This window comes from Grammomys surdaster, unplaced genomic scaffold (genome assembly GCF_004785775.1).
Source record: "Grammomys surdaster isolate TR1022 unplaced genomic scaffold, NIH_TR_1.0 62, whole genome shotgun sequence".
Lineage (NCBI taxonomy): Eukaryota > Metazoa > Chordata > Mammalia > Rodentia > Muridae > Grammomys > Grammomys surdaster.
The window spans coordinates 18764722-18774433 of record NW_021604564.1 but is presented as its reverse complement, the minus strand read 5'-3'; the positions used below and the strand labels follow the sequence as shown (position 1 = coordinate 18774433).

Here is a 9712-nt window from a genome sequence, read left to right as displayed (position 1 = left end):
AGGAGAATCATGAATTCAGGAGCAAAGTGATGTCCCCCCCTCCCCCCACCCCCCAACTCAGCCTTCCTATTAGCTTTAGCGACTCTTCTAGAATTGCTTAGGAGATATTTGATTGGCAGAAGGAGGGCATGATTTTAGCTAATTGTGTCTGAGAGTGTGCTCTGCAGATCCCTGATGCCTTTTTAGTGGGTGTCTGAAGTCCATCTTATTTGTGTGGCAACACCAAGATGTCAGTTGCTCTATACTGCATTGGGATAGGCTGGTGACATAAGGTGGGGCATTACTAAGCAAAGGACACCAACAGTTCTCAAATTGTTTACTTATAGACCGCAGATAAAAAGTTAAACTCATTTAATGTCACTGATTAAGCAATGAAAGTCACTGATTTCTTTTTATCTCCGAGCACAAGTCTCTTCCATCATTTTCTAGGACCTAATGGAAGTACCCACAAAGCATTTGTGTGTGCTGGAGTCAGATGGTGGTCCATGGAAGGGGCTGTTATAGATCTTTGAGCAGTAAGCAGCTTTTGGGATGAGATTCTTGGTGGCTGGAATCAAAGTGGTTTGATTATTAAGTATTGCATGATGAAATGTATCAGTGTTAGGGAGATTTGGGGCAAATTAGTATTTTCCAAAAGCCAAACACATGACACTTCAGTCATGAGTGTTGGTAACAGGCCCAAACTCAGTGACATCACAATGACTCTACATCGTTGCCAAGGCAACTGCCATACACTCAATACATACAACAGAATCCACCTGGCTACCTCACCTTTACCTGGCTATGTCACCGCCCATATAAAATAGACAGAACTCCCTGACCTTGCCCTCTTTCTCTGCCGTCTCCTCTATCTCTCTTCCCCCACCTTTGCCCTTTGCCCTGAATAACCCCCCCCCCCCCCCGAACCGTTTGGTCTGATGTTGTCTGTTCTAAGTTGCACACCGAAGCCTAACAATGAACATGTAAGAGTTCCAAAGAAACCAGTGTGGTTTAATGTGGATGCATTGATAGCTCACTGATAGATACGGTTCCAAATGCCACTTAAAAATTAATCTATAAATTAACTATATTAATTAATCTATAAATTAATAAAATTAACTCACCTATCAGGTTGGGGTGTAGAATCAGGGGATACCCTGATCCCATGAAAAGATTCCTCTTCCCACGGTCATGTTTGCATTTCCTGCTGAGCTTGGAGACAGTCACAACAGCAGCATTGCTGAAGGACAACAGCCCCTTCCAGATGCTCATGCAACTGAGATTTGCAGAAGCTCTGAAGTATGAGAATCTTCGCTTCCTTTTGTACATTTGAAAATGTCAAATAAAAATTGAAACGTGAAAAAAAAAGATATGGAAAAATGCCTCTTGTTTCAGGAAACATTATTATTACTAATATTCATATTGGTTATAGCTCTCATGGATAGTTATTTTGTTACTGAATTAGGTACTTATTGTAATTTTTAAGTAGCCAAGTATACTAAAGTTTCTCAATCTTACTTTCTAATAATATGAATATTAATAGAGTGATAAGCCAGAGATCTTTGGTATCATCAATAATTTTAAAGAATGTAAAAGTTTTCTGAAGCTAAAAATGACAACCACTAACCTCAACCTAGACTCTAAACATTAAGACTTGGATTACAATTTTTTTAACTGACAAGATTACATTCATGACACACATCATTCTGCTTCGCTGTATGTTACACTGTGAACTGGCTACATGGATGTAGTCACTCACATGCTATGGCTTTGTGTGGGAAAGAATATCTGCACTGAGTTCTCGGCAGCTCTCAAGGGCGGAGCCCACTGCCATTTACTATGGCCACCAAGTTACACAACAGCCCTCGGGAACTTATTCCTCTTGTCCAACTGAAATTTCGTACCATCCTCGTTACCTTTGAAACTTGTGTTCCATGTGAGCGAGTGACTCTGTGGAGATCATTTGGAATTATAGCCCCAGCAGACTATGCGACCTTGGCTAGGCTGCTTACCCATCCTTAGCCTAAGCTCCTCACACACAGAATGAGATGCTAATAAGGTAATAATGGCAACACTACCCAAGTAGGGTTGTGAGGATTAAGTGGGGTAATCCCCCTGAAGACACTAATCACCTGCACAGAATGGATGCTTTTTGAAGCCATTTGAGAGCATCCTTCCTGCAATTCACTGTAACAACCTTTGGAAGCTTTCAGATGCCTATGTGAGTGTTTTGGAAAACTTAGCCCCAAATTTTTTCCACAGTTGCTTTATGGAATGTAGAAAACATCTTAAAAGGGATTTTGTGTTGCTCTTTGTAAAAAGTTAGGCAAAAATTATTATTGCTTGTCTTTGGAAGACAGGTCTTCCAAACTTTCTAGCACTGGCCATGCACAGCCTGCTGTTTGGGATTCTCCTTGCCTTGAGTCCTTTTGAACAAATAAAGCCAGAGGGAAAGGCTCTTTACAGTCAATCAGCAAAATGGTTTATATTTCAGTGTAATTGGGAGAAATGTCCTGAACAACCAGCCAACGTTCTGATAGTAATCAAAGGGAGAATGTTGTGTGCACTAGAAACAGCCCAGGATGCCAGCAGGGTGGCTGACATCCACAGCAAACCGAACAGCCAGCTACAACCGGCTCCATTTTACAGCTGGGGAAATCAAGTCTCTGTGAACTTTAACAATCCTAGGAAGACGGGGAGAAAAAAGAGTAACAGGAAAATGAAACCTTTTAAACTGAGAGGCGAGACAAAGGATTGTTTTGTGCCTGTGTATGGGCCTGTGACTGTGTGTGCGTGGGTACGTGTGCGTGTGCGTGTGCGTGTGCGTGTGCGTGTGCGTGTGTGTATCTGTGTCTGTGTGTGTGTGTGTGTGTATACGGATGCCTGTGGCATGTATATGAATGTGTACGTAGAGGCCAGAGGTTGACATCAGATGCTTTCCTCAGTCATTATCTGTTTTGTTTTTTGAGTCAGGGTCTCTCACTGAACCAACAAGTTGTGGGGCGCAAAGCCTGTAAAATTCTAAAATGATGGAAGGTCGGCATACTGACACAGGGAGGTGAGCTATTCACTTGCTGCTGTGCAGATGCAATGGCTACTTGGGTGGACAATGATTGTACCTTCCAGTTTGGGCTTCCCTTTTCCATATTGTTACACACCAGAAGAATGCCCTAGCAGGGGTGCTAAAGCCACCAAGATCGAAAGGATCAGTGTGAGCTCAACTTTATTACTTTTCTCTCATTCTTTTAAAGAGTAGTTTTTGAAAACACATTATTAGAGTGCTGAGCCAGGAATGGCTATTTTATTTTACTTCATGCACTTGTGTGTTGTGCCCACATGTATGTTTGTGTACAACATGTGTGCCTGATGCCTGTGGAGGTCAAAAGAGAGTGCCAAATCCCCTGGAACTGAAGTTACAGGTGATTGTGAATCACCATGTAGGCTCTGGGAACTAAACCTGGGCTCTCTGCAAGAGCAGCCAGTGCTCTTAACCACTGAGCCATCTCTCTAGCTCATAGACTAAATTATTTTTTTATAATCTTGAAATTATTCACTATATCAAATTCAGAAACTTTATTACACACCTCTGGTTGATCATAATTCATAATTCTGAGCCCGTCACAAAGAGCTAGAAACTTGTTTTCACATGAAAGGCATGTCAGAGAGATTTAAATTTGCAGTTTAAATAATTTAATAGCAAATGTTTAAGACATATCACACTCCTTTCTTTTGTTCCATGTAAAATTTCATTGAAAAAAAAATTCAAACCTTTTTAGCTGTAAAAATAGAGAAAAAAAATCAAAAGCATAATGCACTGAGCAGAGGTAGATTCTCTGATATGGTTACTTTTTAGTATTCAGACAATCGGAGAACCTTTAAAGATTAAATGATACTCCATGTCTGGATTCTGGGAAAGAACAGATCAGTTATGAATGCGTGTCTCAGGGTTTCTATTGCTGGGATAAACACCCCAGCCAAAAACAGTATGGGAGGAAAGTTTATTTCACCTTATACTTCCAGGTAACAGTCCACCACCGAGGGAAGTCAGGGCAGGAACTCAACGTAGGAACCTGGAGGCAGGAGCTGAAACAGGCACTGCTTTTCATGGCTTGCTCAGCCTGCTTTCTTGTAAGACCCAAGACTGCCAGCCTGAGGGTGGCACCACCCACAGTGTGGGCTGGCACTCCTGAGTCAGACATTAATCAAGACAATGTCCCACAGGATTGCCTAAGGCCAATTCTATAGGCATTTTCTTAACTAAAGTTCCCTGTTATCAGATGACTATAGCTTGTGTCAAGGTGACAGAAATATGAACACAGTATGGAAGAGTTCGAATTAACAAAATTGAGGAAAGGCCTAATGTAGGATTCCATGGCCTTGATCTCTGTAAGTAGCCAAGGATCATCCTGAGTATCCCAGGCTTGATTTACCACACCCAGCAGAATTTCATTTTATAGCCCTGCCTGTCGTGGAACTCACTTTGTAGACTAGGCTGGCCTCAAACTCACAGAGAGTCCCCCTGCCTCTGCCTCCCCAGTGCTGGAATTAAAGGCGTGCACCACCACACCCAGGTGAATTTTGAAATCTTAAACTCACTTTTCACTGTCCTAATCAGAATTTTTAAAATTATTTTTTAAAGTAGAACTTCCATTTTGTTTTTCCAAGGCATTTTTCCTTCCGCCCTTATGAAATCACCTCTTTACATGGGCTTTGGTGGAGGTTGTGGTGCAGTGCCAGCAGGTCTGAATTGTGTGTGGTGGGAGTGTTTAGCCCTTCCGGGCATCACGAGATCGATTCCTGACGACCTTGCTCTGAATGGCACAGCTCACGCAGTAATACAGCGTGGCGTAGAACTTGGGAAGCACGTAAGCGTCGGAGACGCTTGCTTCAGATATATCCCTGACAGCAGCAGCTTCTACAATGTTCCAAGTGACGAACTTCTTAATGGCCTTATCCTTGGGCACGCACCGGATGCAGTTCGTGCAGCGAATTGGCTGCACAGGGCCATGGCCCTTTTTGGCACGACCGTTGTTCTTTTATTGATCATCTTGGAGCCAACACTCGAAAGAGTCCTAATCATATTTTTTAATAAATAAAAATAACCTAACGTCATTGCGTTTTTGTGAAGTAGGGTCCTTTAGAGAAAAGCTCTTAGAATCAGTACGATTGCTCAGTGCTCACTGGACAAGTGCTCTCATCATGCGACCACATCAGCCCGCCAGCCCGACTTCAGCCCTCTCAATCCACACACAGGTGGAAGGAGAGACTCCAAAAGGTTGTCCTCTGACTCCCACACATGGGGCATGCTCATCCCCATCGTATATGTGTACACACACACACACACACACACACACACACAGCAATAAAAGAAGAGAAAGAGAAAGGGTTTGGGGGTTGAAAGATGCCACGATCTAGGGAATTTGGTTAAGATGTCTGAAAATCCAGGTAAAAGAATGCAGACTCATTCACACTGGAAGCACCATATTTATGCTTCCATGGAAGAGAGAACTGGCATTAAAAACAAAAAGCAAAAAACAAAAACAAACAAAAAAAACCAAACCAAAACAAACAAAAAATGAAAAAAGAAAACAACAACAACAAACACAAACAAAAAACAACAACAAAACCTAACATTCTAATGTGGTCACAGAGCTGTCTGGTTGCCCTGAAGGGGAATCACCAGTGTCATCTGCTTTGGGTACATGTGGCAGTCCACAGCTCACAGAGCAACTGTCAGTCAGTGATAGGACTTCAGGTTTCTCACAAAGCAGCTCAACACTCAGCTCACTTTATATATCCAAAAATACAGCAAGGACACCTAAGGACAGCAAGGACACCTAAGGAGCATTTTCTAAGCTACATCCTCTCTTTCCTTTGAGACAGGATCTTACTGTGCAGTCCCTGATAGCCTGAAACTTACTGTGTAGGTCAGCCTGGCCTAAACCCACAGGGAACCACCTGCCTCTGCCTTGAGGAAGCTGACATCAGGCTGTGGGGCGCAACGCCCCACAGATGACATGGTTTTATGATGCTTAATCATTCTTTTGTTGCATTAAACAATCTTTTTATTAGTATATATTAATTATTCATAATAACGGGCTCCATGTGACTTTTCATACATGTATATATGTATCTTGACCACATTCCCGCCCCACCAACCTCTCTTCTGCTAAATCCTCCACTTCTCAACCAGCCCCCACTTCTTGTTTTTCATTTTTTTTTTTTCCTGGTGATTTAATTCGTTTAACTAGTGTTGTTTCCAGGAGCACGGATGAGGGGCTATTTACAGAAACATGGACATCTTACCAATGGCTACAGCACTGAAGAAAATTTCTTCAGCCCTCAGCAAATCTGAACCTCATCAGTGAAGTGTGGGGGCCTCAGGAGCTCCCCCCACTTCATGATTTTTGTTGGACTGTTAGCTTGCAAACGTCTTTCTGTGAAAGTGTGACTCTGACTGGAGTTCTTGGGATGTATCCTGTTTCCAGACAGCACATTTTGCTGTTCCTGTGAAATATATAATGAGGCACTTGGTGCCAGCTTTATATTTACCAATTTAGTCAGCTTGAATGACTATATTAGTCTTTAACAATGAAACTTAATTCGGATCAGGTGAACAAGGAACCGCATCTGGGATCTGTTAAGACTCCATGTTTATGAGTTTATTTCGACAGGGAAAGGAAAAGACATGTTAACCACAGCTCTGATTCGGAATTCTGAATCCAGCCACGCTGTGGCCACTTGGATCTGGGCCATGGATCAATTATGACGCATCTCCCTCCCATCTTGCTGTCCCAGTTTGAAATAAGTACAATGTGTCTTCTTTTTTTGTAAGCCCACCTATTAAATCTGCCTGGGCGGTGCCCAGACATTTTGGTCTGTCTTTTACACACTGAACATGCACATTTCCCCTCAAACACTGTGTCTACTTGTGAAGAATTACATTAGAACATGTGGTTGTTAATAGTTAAGTCACTGACTGGCGTCCCGGCCCTGGGAGGACACTAGGCATTCTTACAACCCATCTGGATGGTCTGGCCACTGCCCTTCTGGATCTGGAAGGTTGTTTTGGTCTGTGAGTCACGAATGTGGACTGCTATTCTCAAAGTGTTGCTCGGTCTAATGGTGCCAGTGGTAGCGACGGTGCTGGAGTGTTTTCTAGTAAAATCTTCGCTTTTCTTGTCCAGTGTGAAGGGCTAATGCATTTGTCCTGGAGCAAGACAAAGACCCTGCATCCCCTGAAGCATTTCTATAACCCCATATAACATTTCCACTATAATTTCTTTATTCATAGACTGTCTGAGCAGACATTTTAGAAAGAAAAACTTGCTTTCTTTTTTTGAGACCAAGTGTAACCTTGGCTGTCCTAGAACTCACTCTACAGACTAGGCTGGCCTCCAGCTCAGAGATCTCTGCCTCCTAAGTGCTGGGATCAAAGGGTTGCACCACCACACTCATGCTACATACTCATTTTTAAAACAATCATTTATTTATTTACTGATTGATTGATTATTTGTGTGTGTGTTGTGGGGCATGCTTTAGTGCCAGTGTGTATGTGTGTGTGTGTGTGTGTGTAAGAAAGAGGGCAATGGAAGTTGGTTCTTTCCTTCCATCATGTGGATGGAAACTATTCCTGTCGTCGGGCTTGTCTGCAGGGGCCTTTACCTGCTGAGCTACCTTGTCAGCCCCAAGATGAACATTTTATAAGCCATAGGACATGTTTTAAAAGGATGATATGTGTCAGCTTACACACATACAAAAAATTAAAAGTCAAAGATGAGGTTTACACTCGGCGTCATCCGTTGTCCCTCGTATTTAATACATAAAGGCATCACTGGGCTTCACGGAGGAGTACAAACACAAGCCAGACACAGATCTCACCTCATTTCTCACTATTAACATGACTTAAAAATACAGTATTTTTATATACATGTGGTGGAGAAACAGGCATGATAACCACAAATGCAGCCAACTGTTAACTGACAGCAGGGGTCTTTGTATTATTCTTTTGAATTTTCAGGACGATAGATACTGTCGTAAATGAAAGGAGTTTGAGGGTTTGCTTTGAAAACAAGTAACTCATCTGTCTAAGGGCCTGAGGTGGTGTCAGGGTCCTCTGATTGTGGGGATGCCGCCTTTCGCCTCTGTACTGCTTCTGAAACCACACTGTGACTTTAGGTGGCACTTGGCAATGTGTGAATACAGAGTGCTTACTTTTTCTTCTTCAGGCTGTCTCTTCCAGTTAGGGCATATATAGCACACATGAGGGCACAAACAGGAGATTGGCCGACCACTGAGTTCAGGCCTCACCTCAGCAGCCGGAAGCTTTGATCCGGCTTTGACCTCTTCACCAAACTCTCTCGTAACTGACTCCTCTGGCTCTCAACCACGAGCAAGTTCAGTTTTGGGCTTTCTTCTTCCCTTCCTCCTACTAAACTCTTCCCTCTCCTCCTCCCCCTTCTCCTCCTTCCTTCCTCCTCTTCTTCCTCCTTCTTCATGCCTCCAGGTGCAGTTAGCACTCAGTGCTGGTAACTGCGTGATTGCATGAGAAAGTCTAGACTCAGATGCTATCTTCAGGGCCCTTCAGCTGGTTTCTTTGACTTGCTTTCTCCCATGAAGGTGGTTGTGACCTTCCAGGGCCAAGTCAACCCAGAGTACAAAATGGGATTTGTGTGACACTGTATGAAGTGGCTTTTTGCTCAGAGCTGTAATGAGCAAACTATGCTTTGGTAATGACACATAGGCAGTACTTTCCAAAGGACAGCTGACTAAAACCAAGGCAGTCTCAGTGGTTGGCTGCATACTTAACTTGTGTCATGAGCCCCATATTATGTATGTATATTTCTAATGATGTTAGAATAAAGGGGTAAAAGACCACTTTAGAGATGAAGGTACTCCTGCCTCCCGGGAACCCCTCAGGTTTGATAACTCTGTTTCCAACTGTCCAGCTCACACAATTATCATCAGTGAACACTGTTGTCCTGCTGCTGGATCATATACAAATATTCAGATTTTTGTTTTCCTCCCCATTCTGAAGGTTATCTCTCTGGTTGCTTGGAAAATTAACTGACAACCATTTCCCATGATGCTCTAAGGGCTGTCAAGCTGTCTGTCAAGCTGTCTGCTGACCAATCGTTCCCATGGTTCTTTTAGACTTCTGTATGATAAATTGAAAGGCCCCGTTATCTGTCTGTTGTGAAGGGGAACTGTCTGGGCTTTGATAAGATATCACTTCTCCCAGGTGAGAGGTGGCTGACAGCATGCCCAAGCCAATCAACAGCTCAGAGCAGAGCCGAGGGCAAGAAGCCAGGGCCACAGTTTATAGACGGCACTGGATAGTACTTGCTACTTTTCATTGTACAGAAGTTTCACCCTTCCAAATTACCAACAGTTATTTCTCCTTTTAGCTTTCAAATAACAACTGCTCCTCTTTTCACCATGGAGAGAGAACCTTAAAGCTGAAAACAAAGTTTGTAAGTTTTGGTTCACTTCACACAGACTGTCCACCAGACCCTGTTCCCTAAAGTCACACTCATCCACCTTCCAGAAGGGACACATGAAAAGATCCATGTTACTGCCAAAGAGGTAGATTCTGATACCTGATATAAAGTACCTCTAATTACTTGTTTCTGGGTAGACGTTATCAATATGAGGCTTAGGTTTAGCATATATTAGTTTATACTTTAGTGTTGATTAGGAAATAAATGAAATTATGGCATAGATTCAAATTTTA

General features: G+C 42.8%; 1 pseudogene; it reads right to left on the bottom strand.

Annotated features, from left to right (window-relative positions):
* Nucleotides 1-4678: 4678 nt before the first annotated feature.
* LOC114616739 lies at nt 4679-7778 on the bottom strand (annotated as a pseudogene).
* Nucleotides 7779-9712: the final 1934 nt, after the last annotated feature.